This window comes from Tursiops truncatus, chromosome 9 (assembly GCF_011762595.2).
Source record: "Tursiops truncatus isolate mTurTru1 chromosome 9, mTurTru1.mat.Y, whole genome shotgun sequence".
NCBI classification, from domain to species: domain Eukaryota; kingdom Metazoa; phylum Chordata; class Mammalia; order Artiodactyla; family Delphinidae; genus Tursiops; species Tursiops truncatus.
Genome location: NC_047042.1, coordinates 83,807,742 through 83,835,213, shown reverse-complemented (window position 1 = coordinate 83,835,213; position 27,472 = coordinate 83,807,742). Strand labels below are relative to the sequence as shown.

General features: G+C 46.0%; 2 long non-coding RNA genes across 2 annotated transcripts in view; both read left to right on the top strand.

The window, feature by feature from the left end:
- LOC109547904 (uncharacterized) overlaps nt 1-22,609 on the top strand; it is a 212,519-nt gene extending 189,910 nt beyond the window's left edge. The window contains exons 16-18 of the long non-coding RNA XR_004528175.2: nt 7,239-7,319; nt 8,299-14,213; nt 15,871-22,609. This is a non-coding gene — a long non-coding RNA (uncharacterized lncRNA). The remainder of the gene's footprint in view (nt 1-7,238; nt 7,320-8,298; nt 14,214-15,870) is intronic.
- A 499-nt stretch (nt 22,610-23,108) lies between these two features.
- The window catches only part of LOC141279573 (uncharacterized), a 63,081-nt gene continuing 58,717 nt past the window's right edge, over nt 23,109-27,472 (top strand). The window contains exon 1 of the long non-coding RNA XR_012334074.1: nt 23,109-26,213. This is a non-coding gene — a long non-coding RNA (uncharacterized lncRNA). The remainder of the gene's footprint in view (nt 26,214-27,472) is intronic.

Genomic DNA, 27,472 nt, shown 5'->3' with positions numbered 1-27,472 from the left:
ATTAAGAGAGCTTAAGGAATAAAATGATATGAAGAGATACCTTAAGCTGTCAGTATTCTCGGAAATGAGCAAATGAGGTTTAGGGTTTTTTTAAGTTTTTCTTTATCATTCATAGATACTCTGATGGCTGTTGTTTTTAAAAAATTATGGTGCTTTTAGTTCATCCCTGAGAAGATAAAAATGTAATGTTGTTCTTGAAAGGAGGGTTGTTTTTTTTGTTGTTGTTTTTGATGTTTTTTTGTTTTGTTTAAGTCTGGCTTGTTTACTACGCCAGTGAATAGAGACGACCTCAGTCTAAAAAAAACAAGTTAAGTCTCTCCTCGCCTGGCAAAATAAGCCTTTTTCAAGTAGCAAAAGAATCGCAAGTTTGATCACCAAGTCGTCATTTTAGCTGATTAGATTTTACAGAAGACAAAACAGGAGGCTCTCTACATTTTCACAACTGAATAGCTCTTAGGAAGTACTCCCAGCTTATTCAGTTCCTATAAGGCCGTAACAAGTCTGGTGACAATCAGACAGTTGCCTGAATGCGAATGCTCTGTGTGGTTAACTGTGCTGTGGCCACTGTGAGCTTTCAGAATCGGAGAAAACGGCATCACATCTCTTGCTTTTTGAGTATGCAATTCTCTAACTTAAAAAAAAAAAAAAGCTTCATTTTTTTTTTAAACTTCACACATCGTGTGCCCAGCTATTCTCTGCAGCTGAAGTGTCCCTGAAGGCAAAAACCCCAGTCATTTTCTGGGGCAAATGGTCTTGAGCGCTGGGTTTTTTCACATGCTCTGACCACCCTGGGGCAGTTTTCAGCAGGGCCGGGGAACTCACTACTTAGTTTCCAAAGATGCTGTGAGCTGTGACCAGGAAGTTGGGTTTTCTCTGTTATCATCTTGTTTACTTTCCGTGAGCCACACAAAACTATGGACGGTCCAAAGTGTTCCCAGTTTCTCGAAGGCAGGAAGAATTAATGCAGCTTCTACCAGCAACCAGAGCCATATCCTGATTCCTACAACCTTTATGATCTCAGATCAATAAAGGCCAAATTGAAATGCATTTGGAAGTTAGAGGTCAGTTGATTCTAGAATCCATTCCAGTCTAGACTCACTGGATTTGGGCGTGCAGTTTCGAGAGAGGATTTTAAAAGGAGGGGAGCTCTATTCTTTGTTTTTTGACCTGTGCTGGGAGGGAGAACTAATCTGCTTTGGGAGTAGAAGTTGCAAAAAAGCCAATCCCAGTGACCATACAGAAAGATTCATGAGCACTCGCCCTGGACTCGGCATGCCCGCCTGGACGGAAGCCGGCAAAGGGTACCAGCCTGACAGCGTTGAAGCATCAGAGCGTCAGAAGGCTCTTGAGAAGCACTCGGGCCCTGAGGGGTTAAAAAGGCAGAGACAGCCAGTCAGCAGGTGCCCGCCGGGCATGGATTTGTTCATCCTGCCCTTCTGAAGTCAGAGCCAAGCAACGTTCTTCGCGGTTTTGAGTGATTCACGATGTCTCTCTCTCGGCAGGGCCACTTTCCACTCATGGGCTTACGACTGAAGCCCCTTAGGAGCAGGCCAGAGTGGAGCCCAGCCTCACACCTCATGTCACATCTGAGAATCATTTTAGAGCACAGGGGAAACTGTCACAGACAGCTGCTTGTTTCAGAGATGAGACTGAAGCAGGGGCCGTGGTCGGCCGGAGGTCACGGTGCGGGGAGCAGAGGCCGGTGGGAGCCGGGCCGCCCTCCTCTGACCACACAGCTCCTGCCCCAGCCTGGTGGGAGAAGCTGCTGCCCTTGGACGATGCTTAGAAAATGGCTTAGGTCAGAAAGGAGAACCTCATCTGCACAGAATGAAACAAATCAGTTACTTGTGTAGACAGCTTCCGCCCAGCCTCTTTTGTCAGCCTGGTGAATTTATTAGCTCCTGGGCTTCCAGAAATAAGAATAATAGTATTTCTATCTGTGTGCCGAAATGGGAGACTCGATAGACCCCTCTCTCTCTTTTTCTTTTTTTTGGATGAGAATTAGCTTATTTCACGCTAGTTCTTAATAAAACAAACGTCGACTCCTTCCCACAGGAGACAGAATTGAGCAATGTTCTGAGAGCACACTGTGCTCCTCGGGGCACTGAGTGAATGTCATGTTTAGAAGATGCTCTAGAAGCTTGCATGTGTCTCCTGGGAATAGAGTGAAGGGCGGTGGAGACGGGGCAGAGAAGCCGCCGCTGGAGGAGCAGTGACTCACCCTTCCTGCTTGGCCAAGGACTGCAGGCCGGGCCTCGAGAAGCCCACGGGAAAGGACTCGGTTCCCCGTGAGCCCCGGCGTGAACCAGTGACCCCTGCTGGGCCCACGCGCCACCATGTCCTCCGACACCCCCCCACCCACTTCCGTGTCCACAAGAGCTGCAGAGAAGGACATGCCAGGTCCCTAGCTCTCTGCCAGCGGCTTCCCTGATCCCCTAGGAGGACGACGTCACCTGTCTTTGTATAAGGACAACACCCTGAACCAAGAGATGGATAGAGTTACTCATCTGAGGAGGAAAACCCAGTCAAAGGAAGTTTCCCACCCAAGGCCTCGGTGGTGGTGGGGGAGGGGGGGTGGGGCGGGCAAGGGGCAAGTGCTGCAGGGTCCTTTCAGGTGGCACGGAGGCAGCTGTTACAGATCGCTTTGTTGTGTTAACCGCGCGATGCTTTCGTTAACTAAACATGTCAGAAGTATCAATGAAGCATGCCCGACAAGATATTTTCGTGGGAGGAGCTGTCCCGTAGTGCCAATGACAGTAAGTACCACCTTCCGTCCCCCCAGCCCTGGGAGACAGGGCGGAGGGCAGTCAGCTTGTGTTTAGCTTCTGAGCATGATTTTATGGGACGAATAACAACGTTTTCCTCCCCATCACCTATATTGTCTTCATCCTTAAGGTAGACAATGTATTTTAAAAAGGGGCGGGAAGAAGCGTTGGGCCGTGTCCCTGCCAGCTTTCCCGGGCATCGCGCTCCGGGGCGCTGGGCCATCCCTCCATGTGCTGCACACAGAGCTGGCCCCAGGGAAGGCCTGGGCGGTTGTTTAACTTACGTCTGCCTCGGATTTTTTGAATACTGGCTTTATTTGTATGGGCTTAAAAAATTATAATGTAGCAAATGTTTCAAATTTAAGCCGTGGGTAAAGTTTTCCTAGCAGAAAATTACACAGTAAGCTGGAGAAACGGAATAGAAAGCCGCACGGGGTTCTCCTTAAGGTTTTTGTATTCTCATGGGACTCGAAGGCGCCTCGGGCCTCCAGAGACGAAGGGACTGGGGCGGAGGGTGTGGAGCTGCCCCTCCCCGAGCGTCCTGCGCACCTGCAGAGGGCAGCATCTGAGCTGCGCAAGCGCTGCATCTCCAGCTGATGTAACCCAGCGCCCCAGATGCCTGCATTCCCCACAGACAGGGGTACCCGTTTACCCTATTCATCAAGGCATCCTGAGAAAGGGGCTCCCAGTCTCTCGGGGGAACCCAGGAGGAACCGACCACCCCAGTATATTCTTGCCCACCCCTCTGCGGACGTGGAGGAAGCTAGGAGGCCCTGGGAAAGCTTATTATCCTGACCCCAAAATCTGGTGCCTCACCTGTGGGCCCCATAGCCCCTAGAGTTTCCCCTGTCCTAGAACCTAACCCACTGCCTGCTTGTCTGGACGCCTGCTAGCCTGCTGAGGCCGTGAGCACTGGCGCCCTGTCTTGTTCACTTTGTGTCTCCAGCATAGTGCTTCCCATCCAGCAAACATCTGTTTCTTCTGTTCTTCATAAATTTCATGTGTTTTCTCATCTCCTGCCACCTCAGATCTCAGTTAACTTTCAATACTGTGTGAGGGTGCGCGCGCGAGGAATACATACGTGAGCTCACGCTCACACACACACACACACACACACACCCTGACTGCAGTCCTGCGTGGCCTCAAATCCCTGCCAGTCTAATTTCCCAAAGGCCCCAAATGCAGTGGCATTCCCCCGTTCTCACTGATTTCACCTCCCTGCTACGTTTAACAATGCTAGCATCCCCTCCCGGAAACCCCCTGTTCTTCCACTTGCCCATGTCACACCTGTGGAGCCCAGCTCAGGCCCCTTTCCGCTTTGAACACCCCCCCGCCCCCGCCCCGGCCAGCCCCACACTCATCCAGCCCTAAATGACTGCTGTGCTCTCCTCTGCGTGCACCCTGCAGCAGCTTACCTGTTCTGTGTGTTAGACGTCGTTCCACAGTTAGACTGTAAGGTCGTGTGCAAGTGCATCCGCATCGTCTCCTTACCTGGTTTTCTAGTGTCTAGCCCAGTGCCGGGCTCTTAGGAGGCAATCAGTGAGTGTCTGCTGATTGATTTTGAAGCACCTATCTTTATCATTAGTACTGAGAAGTGACTCGTGGCTCTGTAGCCCTGCTGTTGTTAATCACCCTCAATGAAAGACATGACTGTCCCAGCCCCTCCCTCGGACGTGGCCCTAAATTCGCCCCCATACAAGCCGTTTTCCTGTGGAGCCCTTGTTCCATCCTGTCGTTATCTGTTTATTGTTTACTTACACTGGACTCACCTGCCTTGCTTGCTCTCGTGTCCTCTGAGCCTCATTCAGCTCCTGCTACGTTGGAATCTCGGTGAATCCGTGATGCATGAATAGATGGCGGGACATGGTTAGAATAGCCTCGTCCCAGTGTCAGATTGTATCTGTCTTCTCTTCTCTTGGACTCCCGACTCCTTGCTGCAACATCCCTTGGCTTACGTGCTACCCTTTCCCGCCAGAGAAGCCCCCAGCCCCACAGGTTCTGTGTACTGATGGCCAATATTATTTCAGTCTTTCACACCAACTTTAACATATTGATTATAATGCCTTAGGAACTGTTATCCAGAATGTTAGATGAGCCATCCCCTCCTGGGGAAACTTGCGGGTGATGGGGTTAGTTGACATTTATTGAAGGTCTGTGTACCTACCGTGTGTCTTATTTGAGTTAGTTATATTTTCACAACTCAGAATTAACATTATTATTTTCACTTTATAAATAAAGAAACTAAAGCTCAAAAGGGTTAAACAGTGTGTCCAAGCTGTGTAACAGGTGACAGAGGGAAAATCTGAATCCTGGTCTTTCTGATCTCAAAGCTTATACTGCTCGTCTCTCTGTTCCCAGTTACATGGGCCACTAAATGGGAGGTTGCTTAATAGTACTTTAGGGTAGGAAGGCAGTGCCTAAGTACTAACCTCAGATAAGCTAATGCTCATGAGGAAAGTCAGAGATAAGGGAAAGATACTCATTGGCAGGTTGATTCTAAGCAGGGATTGACAGAGGTCAGCTTCTAACACCTTAAAAGTTCAAGAGGGTGACCGCTGAGCACCTAAGAAGACCACCTTTGGGGGCTCTGTGACAGGGGGCTGTCAGTGGAGAGTGTAGGTTGACCCCTGACAGCCCCCGCCAAGGAAGCAGCAGGAATCCCGTTAGTGAAGCGAGCTCACTGGCTCTCGCTCTCCCCTTCGGTGATGGGCTCGGTACAAGCCTCAGCGCCATCCTTAGATGAGAGCAGCTGTAGAAGGCACAGACTTCCAGTGCTCCTGGGAAGGGGGAAGGGCAGAGAAGTTATGGGAAGCTGAAAATGCCTCCGTCAAGCTTATATCCTCATAATTAAGAAACCTTAGCACCAACTCATACAGTTTTCTTGACCAAACCTTTTTGTGCTCTGGTCTCCCCAACTGCAGATCATGTCCGTGCATCTAAGTCTTAAGAGGCTGCAGGCACAGGTCCCAAGTTCCTCAGAGAAGTGACAGCAAGGATGGAAGAAGCATAGTGCAGAATTAGGCTTTATCACATGCTTTTACAAGAAAAGGTTAATTGAAGGAGGACTTCCCAGCAGCTTAAATGAACTATTCCAAAGACTTTTCCAAAGACTGAAAAGCTCCCAGAAAACAGCAGACTGGCATTCCCCGCAGTCTGATGCACGTCTCAGCCACTGTCAAAAAGGGAAAGAGCTCCTCTCTGTCTTGGGTCCTATCCTCATCTTTATGATCAGACAATTTTGGAAACACGCTATCATTTTATAACGTTGTTTAAATATTCCAGGATTGTGTGTGACTCCACGTCGGCTTGAATTGTGTGTGTTTACCCTGATAGATCTCCCTTCCCATGTGTACTTCTCCACTTGCTTGATTTTTTTTAGATTGATTTTTCTGTTGTAAGACAGTACTGAATATACCTGTTGCTTTTCTCAACCGTTTCTCTTACTGGTCAAGATCCTCTTGAATTTCAATCCCAACTCTGAAGAATCTTCCTAACATAGTACGTCCCTGTTTTGACGGCATCTTGAAGCGCCTGAGCACAGTCCCGCTCGGTAGCACTCGGCTGAAAGGTCACACCTGTAAACCAGGTCTGACGCGTCCGCTGATGAGCCAGCCTGCTCTCTGGCCTTGGCGGTGTTTAAGTTCCTCCTCCGAGGTGTTGTAATCATTAACTTAGACATTTCAATATGCAGTCACTTGACAGGACAGACTTTCCTGCATGGCACTGCTGAGTCACTCAGCCTCTCGCTGGCAGAAACGTGAGCGTTTGAGAGCCAGGCCTCCCTAAGAAACCTTCCTTGGAGCTGCTCCGAAGCCCTCCCAGGAGCTGGGCAGGCCCCGTGTGCGGAAGACTCGAGCGTTCCCTCGAACAACCAGTTTTCAGGAACGAAGACCTCGACGATGTGGGCTCCCGCTCCTGTGATGTGGTGAAAGGTGCTTTCCACCTTTAAAGTCAGACCACATAGGAGAGAGTCACCCGGATCCTTTTCTAGATTGTCCTCCGCCTGATTCCCAAGCAGGAAAAGGGCAAATTTACAGACTCGTGCTGCCCTCTGCTGGCCCTCTGGAGTCTGTGCTGCTGCAGCAGGAGGTTGCAAAACCAGTTTGGGAAATAGAAGCCTCGTGTGCAGGCTGCTTTCATGCCTTTCTCCGTGACTGGAGGTATAGGGTCCATACAGTGCTTTACTTCATAAGACGTCTAGCTGAACACACCTTAAGGGGCTGTGAAATGCACGCAGCCACACCAGCTTCACACAGAGAGAACTCCAGCTTGAGGAGGTGTGTGCCGCTCGCTGGGCAGGAACTTTCCCAGCCTGTGTGTCTTAAGCAGGAAAGAGAAGGTGCTCCTTTTTCCTTTTAAAAAATTCATCTCTTTATCACACTGGTGGAGTAACGAGAGAAAAAACTGACTTTGTTTCCTCTGTCAACTCTGGGATGTTTCCTAAGGGCTCATATACTGTCTTTTAAATTCCAGGTGCTGACCTTCTGAACCAATGCCCCCTGAGGACTTCTGTGCCTGGAAAATATCTGTCTACAGATTTCTTTGACACCCTATGTAAGTAGAGGCTTGTGCTCAAAACTCAGTCTCACGGGAGCTTTGTTTTATTTTGTTCCTGGAGGATCCCCCAGTAAGTTTTTTTAGGTGGTCATCAGTGTTTGATCTCGGTTTTTTTTTCTCTAAAACACTCAACTTCCAATTTACTGTCAGAAAAAGTCTATAACACGAACTTCTGCTTAAAGTTCAAGGGTATGGATCCCCTATTCAGGTCTCAGAATGGGAAGAGGAGAAGGCAGAAAATATTAAAACCACTCACTTTGGTCAATTCAGTTGGAGATGCCATTTGTAGATCTGAGGGCATCTTTTCAGGGTTTAGTATTCGTCAGACTCCTCTGTGGTTAGCGACTGTGGAATGTGCCCCGTACAGCTCAGGGTGTGGGCGCGGGATCCGGGAGCCCTTCCGTTTGGGAGCCGTGACAGATCTCTTAGCCACATCTCTGCTTATAACAGGCTGAAGGAAAACCGATATCTTATTTTTATCATTGTAACCGTCATTTATTGAATGTGTACATGTGCTATTTCTAGTTCCACTTGCTTCTCCTTCTCTGTCTTAATTCTCACAACCACCTTACGTGGTAGGTCTTGTTATTACCCTGATTTCACAGATGAGGAGACTGAGGCACAGAGAGTCAAGTAACTTCCCCCAGTTTGTGCGGGGAGTGAGTTCCAGAACTTGACGTTCCAGCCCCAGAAGTCTGCGTTGGACCATCCCACCAAACTGCCCCATAGAAACGGGCAGCTTTGTAGGACGAGCTGGCGGGCTGTATCTGGAGACGGTGTTTTGGCACTGCCACAGGCCCATGCAGGAGGGGCTGCTGGGCTTAAAAAGGCTTGAGCTTGCTTAAGACTAGTAGGAGAACAAGGCTTTAGAGACGATGTGACTTGCTTATGGTCACTCCGCAAGTTAGAGTGTAGCGGAGGGTCTGGGGCCAAATCCTACCGGTTTCCAAGTTTTCTCCTTCCTCTTGGTGGTTAGGTGCCGCTTCTGCTGTTCGGGACCAAAGCTGGTTTCAGTGGTTTGCTCATGTGCTTATTGACGAAACCCTGCACCTCAGAGCCCGTTTATGTTCAGAGGTCCACATGGCCATGTGAAGACTGGCCGTTACAGTATCTATAAAGCACCAAGCAGCAAAGAATGGTGAGTAAGAGCCTGGGCCTGGAATCAAGCGGAGTGGAGTCTGAATCCTGGTCTTGCCATTCCTAAACTTTGTGACCAAGAGCAAGTGCTGTACCCTCGCTATGTCTCCGTTCCTTCACCTGAAAAATGGAAGTAACGCCACTAGCCTTGTAGGTGGTTGTGAATGATGAGAAAATGCATAGAAAGCACGTAGCACAGTGTTTGGCACAGAGTAAGTCTTCCAAAAATGGAAGCTGTTATTATTTATCAGAGTACCTTCCCATCCGCTCCACAGTTCATGTCGGCCTTCACTCTGAAACGGCACTGCAGCGTCCTGATCCATCTAATAAAACAATGTTTGTGTGTAGTGCTTTTTTAAAAATGACAGTTGTTGCCATACACGGAATTCCACATGCCTCTAAGAACCAGTGCAGGATAGGAGTTTGTGTCTCCGTCCTCTAGATCGGCATGCTGAGGCTCAGCAAAATCAAATGATTGCCCAAGATCCCACAGCCAGTCAACAGCACAGCCAGCACTTCAGCTTGGAGCCACGTAAGTCAACAGAGAACTACTCCCCACCATACGGTCCAGCACCTTCCAACCGATAACAGTTGCATCTTTATTCTGGCCTGAATATTTGGGTTAGGACTCTTGTATCCTGAAGTCTGTAACGTTCTGAAGCTACCTTCTTTAAAGACGCGTCATAGTCAGGTACTGTCTCCTTGTGAAATATCCTCACGCCCCAGGGGACGTTATCTTAATCCAGTTTGCTCGTGCAAGAACAGACTGGCATTTCACTTCAAGGAAAGACAATGTGTTTCCACTGTTCCGCTTTTGCCACACAGGAGTTAACCGGTGTGGCTTATTGATTCACATCTCAGGCTCTAACTTTCCTATCAGATCTGGAAGAAAAAAAAAACACAAAGAATGGCAGCTTGATCCAGAACAGCATGAAGTAAGGAATCGCAGGTGGGATTTTGAAATAGAAACACATTCTTGTAGCCCCTGTGCTGAGAGACACCAAGGAGGGATTTTGTTCTTGAAAGGTGAGCACTTTAATGTGGAGGTGGAGAGTTTAACAATGTTAAGTGTGTGTTCTGTGTGTAAGAAAGAGTTGTTAAAAAATAACATTCCTTTCAAACGATGCAGTACCTTAAGACTGTCAATGGTTAAAATAGAGACACCCTGAGTTACAGAAGTTCAGCCCTGCCGTCTCCTGCCCTGAAAATACAGAACAATCAGGTTGATTGTTGGAGGATGGGGAGGAGTGGAAACACGCTGATGTTTACTGAGTAAGATCTTTCCTTGCAGTTGACTGTCACTGTAAGACTCAACAAAGTAAGCAGAGGGCTTCCCTGGTGGCGCAGTGGTTGAGAGTACGCCTGCCGATGTGGGGGACGCGGGTTCGTGCCCCCGTCTGGGAAGATCCCACATGCCGCGGAGCGGCTGGGCCCGTGAGCCATGGCCGCTGAGCCTGCGCGTCCGGAGCCTGTGCTCCGCAACGGGAGAGGCCACAACAGCGAGAGGCCCGCGTACCGCAAAAAAAAAAAAAAAAAAAAAAAGTAAGCAGATACCACGTGCTGTCATCCTGTTTACCTATGTACGTCCTGGAAAGAGAATGAACGAGCCCCTGTTAATTTATCAACTGTTTTTTCCTTTTCACTTCCCTACTAGTGAACAATGCGATTTTTTTTCTCTGTGTTAATTTGATAGCCAGTCTGCCCACGCAGACCGCTTTGCAGGAAACCGACCTCTTGCTGGACAATTAAACACAAACAGAGGCCCAACTCAAGATCTCTACTTCACTGTATTTTGTTTAAGTCATTTCACAGTCACCAACTAAATACCTCAGTTTCCCCCCAAGGGCTTACAGACTTCAGAGAAGTATACTACGTGACTGATCCCTGTGCTAGTAATTACTCTTTGTCTGCTGAAAATGCCTCCTCGTGTGAAGAGACATACATGGGAAAGAATATATCCACCTTCGTTCTTCTGAATTTTTTGAAAAACATGCTTAAAGGATAATACAGAAAACTTACCATATCTCTTTGTTTCTGCTCAGGTAACAGAACGGTATGGTTGTATATATATGTGTGTGTGTGTGTGTGTGCGCACGCATATATGTGCATGTGTGGGTGTGACATATATTTGATGTATAAGATATGTATGATCTTATCAGTCATAAGTAAAAGGAAGAAATTCACTCTTCAGGGAAACAAACAAAAAAAACAAAAAAAAAATTTCTAAGTGGCAGTAAGCAAAAGCTGTAACTAGTCATTTGTAAAAAGTAAGCAGACCTTTTAGTTCTGGATTTTGAATTTTTTAACTAATGAGAACAATCTGGCTGCATCTTGCATACTTCAGTCATTGTTATTATCAATTACAATAGCATATCCAGAAGGATACAGGGGACCCCTAAATTAATCACAAAATTCGTGAAATAGTTATTTGAGAGTGCCAGTGATTCTTGGCATTTTTTCAATTTTAAATGCTTGAATTTACTATTCAGTTGAAATATTTAACTGCCTGTCACTTGACAAAATATGTGCATTTCTTTGCAGTTAGTGAGCTACTTTGATGAAGTTAGTGATTGCTACCCAGCAATGATTGCTGCTGCAGCCCATAGTGTTCTATTTCCTTATTTAAAGAGATGAAAAAACTAGCCTAGTAGTGGTAGGCACGTGCAGTGATGCTTTTCCATTGTGAAGGGTGAGTCTGCGTTGGGATCTCGTATTGAGGGGTAAGTGGCCAAGCCTGTCAGGGGTAAAAATGGGAATCAGACCTGAGCTGAAGCCTCTGTTCCTCCTGGCTTATATTAACATCCTGCTGAACCCACCTGAAATCCTCAGCCACAGGCACATTGTAATTGGCTGTTCTTCCCACAGTCATTTGATGTATGAGGAAAGTTAAAAAGAAAAGCTAAGTTTGTGTTAATTTATTTAAGCAAAGGAAGCAGAATAAGTGAACGGTACAGCCAAGAGTAGAACCATTCTCACAAGGTGACGCTATCATGATAAAACCAAAAAAGGGTGGGGAAATGTTTTAGGTAAAAGAAACCAAAGAGTCTTAATGAGTGAACCTCAACAGGATTTGGGGTTGAAAACAAGCCACAAAAGAAATTTTTTTGGAGAAAGTGGGAAAAATTGGATATAGGCTACATGTTAGATGATGCTAAGAAATTGTTAATTTTCTTAGGTATGAATAAGATATTGTAACGATATAGAAGAATGGCCTTATATTTTTAGACCTGCTCAAGAAGTTAGGAAAACAATGTCAGGATGGTTGTTGATTTACTTTCAAACGATTCAGCAAAAAGTAGACATATGTTGTACATGTAGATAACATCACTAAAGCAAAAGTGGCAAAAATGAACAGTTATTGAATTTAGGTGGAAGAAATTTAGGAATACATTTATTGTCATTCAAAGTTAATGTATGTGTGAAATTTTTCATAACCATTAAAAAAAAAAGAATGCACATCTCTTTAGTTAGGTGTCCCAGATACAGTAAGTATCTTCTTGAATCCCTAGAACCCTGAAGGGAACGGCAGTAGGCTTCCTAATAAAATGATATCAAGAACCATGATGGGAAGGAGAACAGAACTGCAGCAAAAAATAATTTAAGGAGAAGGGAGAGCAGTGAGTGGAGGGGAGCAGAATCTTCAGTAAAGCCAACAAAACTCCTTTACTCATAGGTACAATCTAAGGAATTCCATTCTGGAAAAAACATTAGGATCTCATTAGCATCAATATATTACTTTGCCTCTGAGCTATTCCATTGTCCTCCTTAGACCCCCAAATCATAGTCATCCCTTGAATCAAACAAAATTATCTTCAAACGAAAGCACCAGGTTTAGGGAAGCGTTTTCTTGAACGCGTACCAGAGCGCCTGCTTACTTGGTACCATTTACATGTATGTTGTAGCACTTTGACTTATCCTGCACCTGGGCACTCTGATCTGGGCAGCTCAAGAATAAAGAGCCACAGGCACACGCGCACACACACACACACACACACACACGCCCCGCCCCGCATCAGATTTGGTGAGAGCAGCACGTGCACAGAGATTTGCTAAAGCTCGATTTAGACCACAAAGTAAATACCTCACAGCGGAGCTCCAACCTTTTCCTATCTAGGTTGTCTTATTTATTCACTCTGAAGGAAGAACAGATCCTAAAGCTTCTTCAGGAAGCTGGTTTCACATGGTGGTTTAGATTTAAATAGTGATTGTCTAGCACCATTTGAAATCAGTGTTCTTGGGGGAGACCAGCTGCGCTGCCAGGGGCAAAAGGAACGAATGGGACCAGCCCTGAAGACTTTGAAAGCAAAGACCAGCCGGTGAGGGGAGCCCACCTGGCACTGCCGCTGCAGCTGATCCATGCTCCCTGCCGTCACCCCACCCCCACCCCGCCCAGCTCCCTGCCGCCAGCGGTGAGCAGTGGTGTTACAAACAACAGGTTAATTATGCGACGTCTCACTGCTAGAACTTCACACTCATTTGTACAATAAACCTTCTATAGTACTTTTCCTGTAATACAGACTCTGTCGTGCATGGGTTAAAAGGCTGAGTGTGTGGCGGATTTATTAATCTTTGGGCCCTTCCCAACCCTCGCATCCTCCTATGACCCCTTAGAGGATGACTGATTTCTTTTGGTGTTCAGAGTCAATATAATTTTCTAGCACCATCTGAAATCGGTTATAATGATTGGGGAAGAGCACCGTGCCGCCGATTAAGAGGAGAAAATGTATTGGTGACCTTTGGAGCCGTGAATAAGAAACAAGAAAACAAATACCAAGGTGGTTTTTCTTCTTTCAGTTTTTGAGTTTCATTGCCCTGAATTACGTGTGTTTTTAATGCTAATAAATGGTTAATAGCGTATTGCTAATGGTTGTATTTTAGAGGAATCCCACAGAATTTGTGGGGATATTTGTTTTGATGCTAGATACCTAGGAAAAAGTGGGTGAAGTGATGCCTCGGGTCACTTGAAAGGCGTAGAGCGGGAGTATATCCCGCTGCGAGCTTGTAGACCTCACCTTCAAACGCTCCCCTGCCTCCGTGGAGTGGAGTGGATCCCGTGGTCCGCCAGGCCCTTTTCTTACAGGGCAGCGCCAGGCTCAGGTGGGCTGGAAGCTAAATCTGACAAGGCGCGGGAGGGAACATGGCACGGACGACTAGGTTTCTGTGTCCAGGACACGACAAAGTTAACGTTTCCATTCGGTTTGGAAAGCAAGGTGAAGAAGGCCCCAGGTCACCCTTGAACTGCTTTCCTGAATTTTACCTTCTTACCCTGGAAGGGAAGTTGTTAGACCGAAAACAACGCCGGGTTTTCTAGGTCCTAGCAGTGGGGTGAAGAGGCGCGGGAGGAGGCTTCCCTGGTGGCGCAGTGGTTGAGAGTCCGCCTGCTGATGCAGGGAACATGGGTTCGTGCCCCGGTCCAGGAAGACCCCACATGCTGCAGAGCGGCTGGGCCTGTGAGCCATGGCCGCTGAGCCTGCGCGTCCGGAGCAACGGAAGAGTCCACAACAGTGAGAGACCCGCGTACCGCAAAAAAAAAAAAAAAAGGCGCGGGAGGGAGCTGTCTCAGCCGCCCACCTCCCAGGGCTCCTCTGCCGCTTCTTTCTGCCCCAGGTACTGATTTAGCCGAAGGTCAGCCTGCCACGCCACCAGCTGTCTCCATGTGCCATCCTGCTGCATGGAAGGGGCACCTTGGCAAAGTCCAGGCCTTGTCCTTCCGCTTTCCCTCTGGCCTGGAGCAGCTCCGCAGCCTGACGTCAGGTGACAGCTCGCCCTGCTTCCCAAAGCTCAGGCCTCCACCTTCCTACCCTTCCCACACCCGCCCTGCCTCTCCCCACTCCTGCTTCTAATTTGTCCGGGAAAGGCCTTTCGCCTCAGGGCTAGGGCTTGGAATTTCTGTCTGCCACGCAAATCAAATGAGACCATTTCGCTTCCTTTTCCGTCCTGTGGTTATCATTTCCCCAGAACTCTGTCTTTTCCTTTCTTACTCTGTTTTCCCTGAGTAACCTTACTTACTCCCCTGTTTCCAGATAGACCTGCTACGTGATGACTTTCCCCACCTAGAGCTCCAGCCACAGATGTTTTTCACAACTCCTTGTTTCCATATTTCTAGTTTTTTCATACAAAATCTTTAAGTTTTAAAAGAAAGGATCACGTGTTCATTCAGACAGCTTTACCAGACTTGGCCACCCAATAAGTCACACACGCACACGGGTATTTGGAAGATAATTTGCATGACTCTTCAACTGGTCAAGTCGGGACCGAGCAGCCACTTTCCCCGCAACCTTCTTCCACAAGGACGCCTTACTCAGAACAGGCTATGGGGCAGCTGTACTTGAACCTTGCCTCCAGAGGGAACAGATAGCTTAACCTGCTGTTCTAAACCTCTTTCAATCATTGTGCCAAAGCTGTGCTCATTTTCATTGCCCAAAACCAGCTCTCACCGTGGTTAAAGCTGACCGCCTCCCCTGCCCCGGCCTCACCCACACTCTCCAAGCCTTGCCTCTCTTCTGTCTTAACTTCTTCAAAATCTACCCCTTTCTCTGCACCCTCAGCAGCCTCCTAGGTGGCTTTCTTGCCCCACCTCTTAACCTTTAGTCCAGCTTTTGTGTTTTGTCCAGTTATTCTTCTACTGACACGTGACTTTGCTCCCTCTCTGTCTTTCGTGGGTCTCACCCCTGCCTATGTGGCCACCCTCTTCTCCAGACACCCCCCCTGCCCCCCCCCCCCCGTTAGGGCCTGGCTTCTGAGCTCACCCAGCTGCTGCTGCTGACCTGCAGGCACCTGCACATTTCCAAGCGTGTGTGTAATATTCCCTCTGCCCACAACTTCCTCCTCCTCCTCAGCCTGAGAACTCCAGCAATTCTTCAGCGTCAGGCTCAAGAGACTCTAAATCAGATAAGAAACAACAATAATGATGACAATAGTAACAGCTACCACTGAGCTTTTATTTTGTGCTAGGCACTTGCTCAGCATTTTACATGAATTATCTCACTTAATCTAACTTGCAAAATAGTCCCATGAAATAGGTATTAATTCAAATTTCTGCACGTGAGAGAACAAACAGAAGAATTAAATAATTTGTCCAAGATCATGTAAGGTTTTTGCGTAGGAGTACAAACCCAGATCGCTCTGATTCCAGTGCCTCTCTCTTGATCAGGGCTGTTCTCTTCATTGTGGATGTAATCATGGGGCTGCTCGTTTGGTAGACGCCTCTCAGATGGCCCCCACTGATCCCCACCTATGGGTATTCATGACCTGTGTAGTCCCCTCCCCTTGAGCGTGGGCCGGACCTAGTGACTTGCTTCTTGCCGATAAAATGCAGCAGAAGTGGATGTCCCTTTTGAGATTAGGTGACAAATAGACTGTGATTCTTTCATGTTTTTGCATGTGCTGTCTGTCTCTCTCTCTCTCTAAGGAAAGACACCTGCCACGTTGGGATCTGCCCAATGGAGAGGCACATCTGGCAAGGAATTGATGGCTTCAGACAGTAGCTCATGAGGACCCGAGGCCTTCCAAGAGCCACGTGAGTCAACTTGAAAATGAATCCCCCTGCAACCAGCCTGGGGATGACTGCAACTGCAGCCAAACCCTTGACTGTAGCCTATGAGAGACCCTGAGCCAGAGGACCCAGTTAAAATGTGCCCGGATTCCTGACCCACAGAAATTGTGACATAATACATGTTTGTTGTTTTAAGCCACTACATTTTGGGGTTATTTGTTATGCAGCAGTAGATAACTATACAACTCAAAGTACTCATGTCTAGACTCAAACTTTCTGCTTACAGTACCTAACTTTTTAGATAAACTTTTTGTTGGAATAACTTTAAAGAAAAGATGTACAAAGAACACCCTCTGTTACATTGTATGTAATCATGGTACATTGTCAATACTAACAAACCAACATTGGTACCTTATTGTTAACTAAATTTCAGGCTTGATTCACATCTCACTAGTTTTTCCACTAAGGTCCTTTTTCTATTCCAGGATTGGGGTCATATTTGTAATAGCCTAATAGATATCACACCCGATAACTCTTTGTGTAGAGAAAGAGAGATGAAATATACATGTGTTTGCTAAAATTTGGGAGACCTACCCATAGATAAGAAAAGAATATTACCAAAGTCTTTAATCAGGGATCTTCTTTATAATTATTTGGAAAAATAACCATTACATTACTTAGCTGAAAACTATTATGTGAAGTTACTGAGGGGAGAGGTGGGAGTGGCTCCAAGTAATAACTGATAAGGCCCTAACAAGTCAGAAATACTTTAAAAAAATAAAATATACCTTTCTAAAAAGCAATAATATTTTAATAAACTAAAACTTTTAGAGTTTTCATTTATTAATAAGCATGTCAAATACTACAAGATTCACCAATGTTTCATTTGCCTTATGATGTTGGTATAAATTAATTTTTATTTATATAATATGCAAATACCTAATTTGCTTGTAACTATTTAAATGGCAACTATTCAACTAAAAGTACTAATCTGCGTTTTTCTTCATTCCTGTGCAGTGTGATACTGGCAAGTCACTTGGTCTTTCTGGGTTTTTCTTTGGAATGAATTTATATTGCTAGAATTTTACCACAAATCAGTCATGCACTACAACCACTTAGTAGCTGTAAACATTTTGCAAACAAAACTCTGTGTACAAAGTTTAATAAAACTAACCACTCTCTAATTGCTTAAACATTTAGCTGCATTATTTTGCAGCATTGTTCCAAGTGATTCTTAAAGAACAATCCACATAAAAGTAAAACTTTTAGGAAAGAATGAGTGATGTTACTTAAAGGAGAAAAGACACCCCATTTTTACATACACTCTCGTGGTTGAGTTTTTTTAGTAGGGTGTATAAATGAGGACATCAAGTGACTTAGGAGAAAATAACAAGCACAGCGACGCTTTGGATAGATCCTAAAAAGCTATTAAGTGAGATAGGATTTTTCAGATCTTGGCGACCTACCAAAAACCCAAATAAACAAACCACTAAAAAATAACAACAGAAACAAATTTGAACTCTGAAAATAATGCACTCATGAGACCCCAAGTCTTAGTGGCCAAGGTTTGTTTCTTGGCTTGTCTCTTAAGGATCAAGGTCTTCTTTGTGGCCAGAATGACTTACCTGATTTTCAGTAATTGACTATTGAATAAAACAGACAATAGAAGATGTTGCAGAAGGACGGGATGCCAAAGAATGAGAAATAAATACGATTGGGAAAAAAAGGAGCAGAATACAGTGTAACCTCATTCACAAGCCGTCACTTCCCAGAACTCTGAATTCATTAAGTTTTCCGCACTTCTCTACTCTGAAAGTGTCAGATGACAAGAAAGCAAGCTGTTAAGTTTACTGAAGAACTGCATGCATAAATATTTCTAATATTGTATTTTGAGGTTAGTACATAATTCATTTCTGTCTAATGTGCCTACAGTATAATCTTGGCTATGCAAGGTGATGACTGATCCTCAGAAACCGTGGAAACCATAAATCATCGAAGGCTTCAATCATATTCATCGTCCTATGCTTACTAAAGCCAGAAGGATGTAGAAATATGTTGCAGAGACTTTGTAAACAACTCTCATTTAGCCAAAAATAAAATCTGTATACTCTACAGACAGAATCCAGTATTCTTTATATTTTATTACTGAGATACAAGTCACCTAACATAAAGTTCACCATTTTAACCACTTGAAGTGTACAATTCAGTGGCTTTTTGTACATCCACGACGTTGTGCAGCCTTTACCACTCTCTAATTCAAGAACATTTTCATCACCCCCGAAAGAATCTCCGTAGCCATTAAGTAGGCGCGCCTCAGTGCCCCTCTGCCACCGGTCTGCTTTCCGTGGATTTGCCTGTTCTGGGCATTGATCCAAATGGATTCGCACAATATGTGCGCCTGGCTCCGCTCAGTTGGCATAATGTTTTCAAGGCTCTTCCATGTTGTAGCAGTGTCTGTACTTCATTGCTTTTGTGGCTGAATCACATTCCACTGTATGGGTAGACCACATTTTGTTTATTTGCCATCAGTTTGATGGGCATTTGGCTCGTTTTTTACATTTACATTTTTATTTCTATCAATGGCATACATGTCTATAGACTATCAAGTCAGATGGTGCTAGTCCCACGATAACAATGAGCCATTCTCTGCCCTCCCACAAGCAACCACTTTCAGCCCATTTGTCTCTTTTTTTTTTTTTTTTGCGGTACGCGGGCCTCTCACTGCTGCGGCCTCTCCCGTCGCGGAGCACAGGCTCCGGACGCGCAGGCTCAGCGGCCATGGCTCACGGGCCCAGCCGCTCCGCGGCACGTGGGATCTTCCCGTACCGGGGCACGAACCCACGTCCCCTGCATCGGCAGGCGGACTCTCAACCACTGCGCCACCAGGGAAGCCCTCTTGCTTTACTTTTAACTCTCATCCTTTCCCCCCCTTTTTTTTGTGCCCATCCTTCAGTAGTTTCCTAAGAAAGGATGACCAGGAGGTAATTTTTTGAGGCTTTTCATTTTACTCTTATATTTTATTGATAATTTGACTGGAATTCCTGATTGGAAAACAGACGTTTGTTTTCTAGCCCCCCGTGTTGCTGAGTAGCCTGATACAATGCTGATTTCTGGCTCCTTTTCTCTGGAAGTTTTCAGGAGATTCTGTTTCTCCCTTGTGTTGTTTAAATTTCATCATGTGTATGATAGAGGTTTTGTTCATTTATTTGACCAGGTATTTAATATCCCTTTCATTCTGGAGGTTTATTCTTTCAACTCTCAAAAATATTTCTGTTATTTCTTAGGTAATTTCCTTTATTCATTTTCACTATTCTTTCTAGAACTGTTATTTTTCCTATACTGGACCTCCTGGACTAACCCTGTGATTTTTCTTAGTTTTTCCTTTCCAGTTTCCTACCTTTCTGATCTTGTTCTACTTTCTGGGAAAATTCCCACCTGTATTTTCAAAACTTAATACAGAACTCTTATTTCTGCTAACGTGTTTAATATCTGAGAGTTTTTGTCTGTATTTTTTTAGCCTTTTGTTCCTATTTTGAGGATTCACAAATGCCTCTGAAGATGTTAAATAGTTATTCCCCTGCCCCCTTTTTAAAGGTTTCTGCTCCCTGCATTGTTGCTGTTTATTCAGGTTCTTTGTGTTTTAATTTTTGGTTTTGTCTTTCATGTTAGAGGCTTGCTCAGATGTCTTGTGATCCTTGACTATCCGTTCATATTTAAGGATGGGGATCTTAAAACTGTTAGAAACTCTCTATACGTTGGCAGGACTTCCCAACTGGTGGGCTCACCTTAGGGTGGGTGATATGCAGAATAATGATCTTCCAAAGATATCCACACCCTAAACCCCAGAACCTGTGGAAATGTTACCTTACATGGCAAAAGGGACTTTGGTAGATGAGATTCAGGTTGAGGCCCTTGAGATGGGGAGAGTAGCCTGCATTACCCAGGTGGGATCAATCTAATCACACGAGTTCTTAAAAGCAGAGAACCTTTCTCAGCTGTGGTCAGAGGGAGCCCGTGACTACGGAAGAAAGGTCAGAGAGATGCCTCGTTGCGAGTTTTGAAGGTGGAGGAAGGAAGCCGTGAGCCAGGAATACGGTCAGCCTCTAGAAGCTGGAGAAGGCGAGGAAAGAGAAGCTCCTCTAGAGCTTCCAGAAGGGAACGCAGCTCTACTGACACTGCTTTTACCCCAGTGACACCTGTATCGGACTTCTGGCCTCCAGAATGGTATGGTCATAAATTCGCGTTGTTTTAAGCCACTAAGTTTGTAACAATTTGTAACAGCAGCAATAGAAAACTAATATAAGGTGATTGGAAGGACAGTCAGTCAGCTGCTTCACTGAGGATTCCCAGTGTCGTTATTTATAAAGTTTGGGGTGGTTTTTTTTTTTCCTCTCTTGGTCTGGTCAATTTCCTCAGAAACGAACCCTTCATTCTCCTGCTGGGGGTCTATCAGTTAGACTGGGTCAAACAGAATCACCGTAGGTTTCACTAGAATAAATTAAGGCATTAGGGCCTTCACAAATGTGGGAGGAGGCTGCTGAGGAAGGGAAGGGCTTGAAAGCTGCGGCTAGAGAATTAGTGAAACTGTCCCTGAAGACTTGAGCCTGCGGCACTGGGGTGGGAGAAGCTGGAGGTACCAGGAAATTCCAAGAAGCCACAGCATCTACCAAAAGAGGCCGCGAAATGGGAGCTTGTGGGGAGAGATCAGTGAACCCGCCACAGCTGACCGTTGGAATGATGGCGTTCTCTCCTCTCAGCCGCCCGAGTCTTACGCACGTTCCTCTCACTGGCAGGTTGAGCCTGGAATCATGCCGGGAAAGGGGTTCTGGGAAGCGTGGTTCCCAGCCATAGACAGGCATGGTGATGGCCGTGAGTTGACTGACGGTAGACAGCCCAGCCGGAGGTATATTGTAAGCCAGGCTGCCAGGTTCTGGAAGCTGAACTAAAGAAAACGGCTGGAAGCTGAACAATGAGGAAAGCTCACTGTTCACAAGGTGGACTTAAATCTAACCCTCTTTGTAGTAAGGCACCTAATCCTCCCTTGGCTGCGCCTGAGATTCCTAAGTCCAGAGCTTCTCCAGAGAATGGAATTTGTGTTGGGAGGACGGGAGAGAAGACTGGAGTTTAACTGAGCCCTTACCCAGACTCCCAGTGAGACTGGTTTTCGGTCCCCGTCTTCAGAGGTGGCTGGCTGCAACTCCGACTTTCCCCCGATCTGCACAGGAATCAGATTGCTTCTTGTGGACTTTCTTCTCTGGGGTCTTAGGTTTCGGCCTAAGTTTCCTTACCACAAATCTGTCCCTTCTCTAAGATTTTGTTGACAGCCTCACGGGCTGCTGTCTACTCTCACATTCTCTTTGTCCTTGTTGCTTCATACTTATTTTACCCTTTATCATCATATTAGTGGGATTTCAGAAGGAAGTCAACAAGCCCATGAGTTCACTGTGTTTAACTTGAACGTCTATACGTTTTTTAAGGAAAATTGTATAATATCGTGCAAAGAGCTCAAAGCCAAGTGGCCTAGGTCTACTTCCAGCTATTTTACCATTTTAAGGAACCACATTTTCTCATCTCTAAAACAAGGTGGTCCCAGGACTTCCCTGGTGGTGCAGTGGTTAAGAATCTCCCGGCCAATGCAGGGGACACGGGTTCGATCCCTGGTCCGGGAAGATCCCACATGCCACGGAGCAGCTAAGCCTGTGCGCCACAACTACTGAGCCTGCGCTCTAGAGCCTGCGAGCCACAACTAGTGAAGCCCATGTGCCTAGAGCCTGTGCTCTGCAACAAGAGAAGTCACTGCAGTGAGAAGCCCGTGCACCGCAACAAAGAGTAGACCCCGCTCACTGCAACTAGAGAAAGCCTGCGCACAGCAACAAAGACCCTATGCAGCCAAAAATAAATTTATAAAAAATTTAGAAAACAAGGTGGTCCCATCGAGGTCCTTTTTTAAGGCTCTAATGACAGCTGTGGCCCCTCTCCCTTAGAAGAAAAATAGTACACATGCACAAACACAAAAAATTGAGTTATTTTAGAAGGGTCACAGGTCTCTGAGGCCCTTCCAAGAAGACTCCAAGGTTATTAACCCCCAAGTTTAGAACCCCTGGCTCAGATCACCTCCGAGGTCACCTGACATTCTGATTTTTCAAAGCTGTAAGGTTTAAATGTAGTATATTTCAAAGGTGACATTTCAAGGCCTTTTTAAGAGTTAATGAAATAGTTTTCAATGCACTATTTATCAGGAAACCAAAAAATCTGGCATCCAAGTTTTAGTCTGAATTCAGTTCAGAGAGGTCAAGCGGCTTTATCTGCAGCAACATGGATGGACCTAGAGATGATCATACTAAGTGAAGTAAGAAAGAGAAAGACATATACCATATGATACCACTTATATGTGAAGTCTAAAATACAACACAAATGAACACATCTATGAAACAAAAACAAGTATAGAGAACAGACTTGTGGTTGCCAAAGCGGGCAGTGGGGGAAGGATTGCGAGTGTGGGATTAGCAGACGCAAACTCTTGGGTTGGCCAAAAAGTTTGTTCAGGGTTTTCTGTAAGGTGTTATGAAAAACGCAAACAAACATTTTGGCCAACCCAATATATAGGATGGATACACAAAAACATCCTACTGTATAGCACTGGGAACTATATTCAATATCCTGTGATCAACCATAATGGAAAAATATGAAAAAGAATATATGTATAACTGAGTCACTTTGCTGTACAGCAGAAATTAAACAACATTGTAAATCAATTATACATCAATAAAAAAAATTTTTTTAAGTAAATTAAAAAGGGGGCTTAGAGTTTAAGTGGCTTGTGGACTTCTAGATGGTTAGTCGGCATGGCTGGTGGAAGAGGGGGTTCAGAATCTCTCACTTGCTTATCATGAAAACGCCATGGAATCATGGTGAGAAATCTCAGCAGAGGCTTTGCCGGCAGCCACTGGGGGTAGTCCAGGTTCCACCAGCAATGGCCGCTCTGACCGTGCACTCGTATGGCACACAGTTTTTAATAATGATGTCAAGAAAACAGGCTCAACTGAACTACAGACTAGGTAAAACTCCAGATGGTAGGTAATAGCATCACTATGTACCCAAACGACTCTATATTAGTTTTGATCTTTTTTTTTTTTTTTTTTTTTTTTTGCAATACGCGGGCCTCTCACTGTTGTGGCCTCTCCCGTTGCGGAGCACAGGCTGCGGACGCGCGCAGGCTCAGCGGCCATGGCTCACGGGCCCAGCCGCTCCGCGGCATGTAGGATCCTCCCGGACCGCGGCACGCACCCGTGTCCCCTGCATCGGCAGGCAGACTCTCAACCACTGCGCCACCAGGGAAGCCCTAGTTTTGATCTTTATTTCCAGCTCTTTAGGACCTCAAGGGCAGCATAGCTCCTGGGATTCTGTGCATGTTATGCTATGTGTGGATAAGGAGCAAGATGATTTGTTTGGGGCTGCACGTAAGTGGCTGACAGAACTGTTTTTCTGCATTTCTGAGAAAGATGAAAGGAATGAGGGCAGTTTTTGCCTAGGTCAGGAGGAATTGTGAAGGGAAGGATATCTACTAACTGTCCCCCAAGAAATCAGAGCAATGTTGCAGTTACAGTTCTGCATCTCTGCACCCGACACGAGCTTAGACCAGCCCTGCAAGGCTTAATGTCTTCAATTGTTACCTGATTGAGGCTACTTGGAAACCCAGGTGTATGGCCACAATAGGATTTTTATTGAGTGGATGGATGCCACACACCTGTAACCTTGGTGCCATGTTCCTTTGCCTTAGTTTTGTTCACCCTCTTTCTTTTGCATGCTGTAAGTTTTAGGAAGTTGAGTCTGCAGAATACAAGTTAAGTTTGATCATTTCATACAGCATGTAGTTAAAGCAGTAGCTCTACCAGCCAATCATTCCTTTTTTTAAAAAGACTTTGAAATGAGTTTTAACAGTATTTACCCCATTCTACAGTTTGTAAAACAGAGGTATCCAAAGGGACAACCGTTGTCTCAGTACCCACACGGTGGGTCAATGGGGGATGGAAAGAGGCACTAGCATCCCCTTTGTTCTACGCTATCTAGGCACAATGGCCACCCATGGCTATGAGTTTTGATTCTCCTGAGACTGGAGCTTAGAACCCCATTGAAATTGTTTTAAGTTGATGAAAGGATTTTTTGGCATTGATTTTTAATTTCCATGACCTGATTCTAGAGAAGTTCTGACCTCCGTGCCCCTCATTCACTCTTTCTCAAGGCCAGGGAACAAACTGTAGCCAACTGCTTTGGACCCACCCTGCTTTGAAAAGGTTCGTTCCACCCAGGTGGCCTTAGTACCCAATGGCCAACCCTGCCCACTGGGTGGAAACAATAGATAATTGCCTTAGCTGGCACTGCCCTGGTATGTGGGTGCGGTTGCGAAGCCTTGTGGCCAAACTGTGCAGATTTGCTGTCTCACGATTAGCACTTTCTAAAGCTAGAGAAGAGATGAGTGCCGTTAGACACATAATTCTTCCTTCTGGGAGATAAGAGGATCTGTAGGTGGACAGGGAGCTTGTCCATCAAAAGTCCTAGAAGGAAGTCAAAGAGGAGGAGGACGGAAGGGCGATGGTACATCTACTGCTTTTACAAATCCTGTCTGCAGGATTTGTATCAACCTGTATCAACCCTGATACATGTTGGATACCACCCGCCATGGTTTAGGCAGAGATGGTACAGGCCTGGCAGAGGTTGGGTAGCCAGTCCTCTGCCAAAGGCTTGATGCGGCAGGAGGTGACAGAACAAAGGTACTGGAGTGTGCCAGTTGGGCGCCAGCCTTCTTAGCTGTCAGAACTGGTCTCGGAAAAAAGCACAGCCCTTGGGTATACTTTTGTAAGAGGCATTTTTACTCTATGAAAACAGCTGCCCCTCCCTTCAGGCTTCCTTCCTGTGACTGAACAGGCCAGAGGGGAAGGTCAAGGGGCAGGCAGGAGGCCAAGGGCAAAGGAATAAGGTGTGGATTGTACATGGAGCCATTTTCTCATCCCACCTCACTGACTGACTTCCTGCAAAAAATAGAGTTGGGTAGGGAAAAGGCTGGGAGAAATATAGATGAGCAGAAATTCAACAACAAAACAATGAACAGTTACGAGATTCTTGGGAGGACCCCACCCGTGAATGACTTTGAAATGACCTTGAAAAAGGTCCTGTTTCCGCACTGATGGACTGAAAGAAACCACTAGCCCCATTTTTGGTATCTAGAAGGTAAGGTCAATAGCAATACCTCACTGAGATATCCTGAAAATGAAAGTGGCAATGGCCATAAAGAGAAAAAGAGGGATTGTGGACATGCATATTGGCCTTTTTTATCTGAAGATGATGTGGCCGGCTGAGATGGGCCAGATTCCAGGTCCTTGGGTGAGCTTTTCCTGAGTTCATGCCTCTCGTCCCAGCAGCAAGAGTTCTCCTCGGTGCTGTAGAATGTGAGGATTATGGTCTGCTGGGTTGTGGGAGTGTCTCAAAGGTCCAGAACACATGACTTCTTCCTGTTTGTCTGCTGGAACACAACACTGGCCCTGGGAAGCAGCAGTCCCCCCGTTCCTTTAGTATCTCAGCAGCAATTCAGTTGAATAAAGATTTGTTGAGCACCTACAATGTTCTAAGCACTGTCTAGGCCTTGAGAGGCGAGTTCCTCTGTAACATGCCCAGAACTCTACTTCTCAGGCCATTTCCACCTCAAGGTATTGGTAAACTGACTGCGAGTGCCATCTATAATGCAGTTAAGATCCCATGTGCTGCTCTCCCCATGCCGTCCCCCCAGCATGCCGCAACTTTCTCTCTGAAGTACTTTTCTTAAGTCCTGAGAAAGAGACCTAAAGAAGGGCAACAGGAAAACCTGCTGTTTAATCAGGTGAAAGACACAGTAATCCTGTTGATGACCAGGGTCCTCCCAAGTCAGTGGAGGAGAGTCTGATCGTGTGGTTTATCCTTGCTGAACAAATTCCTGTGTGGCCCTTTGTCTACACCACCTCCGCACACTAATCTCTGCCTTGTCTGTTTGCAGAGGGCTGGTGGAGATGGAGCTGCAGTTTGTGTCCATGGAGCAGATTAAACACTATCTGTTCCAACCTGCCTGAGACTATCCGCTCCCTGGTTGGCAGTACTTGAAGGAAAAAAGGCAATCCACCCAAGCTCCCAGCGAGCGGAAGTCCCAAGAGTCATGACCAGGATCTCGTAGCAAAGTGGAATGCATCTCTAACAGGAAATTTATGGCTGACTGGACTTCGTCAATTCAGGTACGTCTGCCCCTGGCCTGGAATGGAGGGTAAGTGGAAGGTCAAGACCAGAGCTCAGGACTCTGGAGAACTCTCTGCTTAGGTTTTACATCAGGAAGGATCACTGTCCTGTCACAATTCTTCTAACACATGGTGTCTCTGTTAAATCACATAGTACATTCTGCCTTCCATTAGCATCACCCACATTCATGTTTTTCTCACCTAATAGACTGTAAGCTTCTTGATGTCAGGGTCCACATTTCCCAGCACACGTTTAGCACAGTGTAGGCACTCAGCATTGAACTGAATTGGCATGAAAAGTGCTATTTCCCGCAGATTCTATCTTTAGAGGATTAACCTACGATAAAGCTTTACATAAACAAAAATTTGCTGCATGTCAGCAAGGCAGCACCACACTGAAGTTGGGAATCCCCACTCTGAGAAGCAGAAGCCTCTCTGTGGTCATTGTCTTAGGAGCTATGGCATAGCTATTGTTATTCCATTAGAAATTGAGGGGAAATACTGTGCTTGACCTGCATTCCATTTATTTTGGGACTGGTTGGTTTCCTATTTAAAAACTTTATTTCTACTCATGGGGCTTCCCTGGTGGCTCAGTGGTTAAGAATCCGCCTGCCAGTGCAGGGGACATGGGTTCAATCCCTGGTCTGGGAAGATCCCACATGCCACGTAGCAGCTAAGCCCTGTGTGCCACAACTACTGAGCCTGTGCTCTAGAGCCCGCAAGCCACAACTACTGAGCCCACATGCCACAACTACTGAAGCCTGCACGCCTAGAGCCTGTGCTCTGCAATGAGAAGCCCGCGCACCGCAACGAAGAGTAGCCCCCGCTCACCACAACTAGAGAAAGCCTGCACGCAGCTACAAAGACCCAGTGCAGCCAAAAATAAACAAACAAACAAACAAAACCTTCTACTCATATTCAGATGGAGTTCAGGAACTGGGAGCATCCTAATCTGTACATCTTAACCAGAAATTCTCCCCAAACCTTATATTCCTTAAAAGGAGCTCAAGGGAGCAGGTGAACTCTACAGCTTAAATACATGGCTTTAGGAGGGGCACATGCTTCCTTATACCACGTTTAATGCATCCCACAGCTGTTGAGAGTGTGAATCTACTACCACTGTAGGAGTTGAATTTTCAAGATCAGAGGATTCAGCACCATGGTCAGAGCCAAAGAGATAACAAATTTGGGCGTGAAGTAAATACTCTCTGTAGGAAGAAAATAAAGGGAATCTTTACCTGAAGAATTCTCCTTCTAAA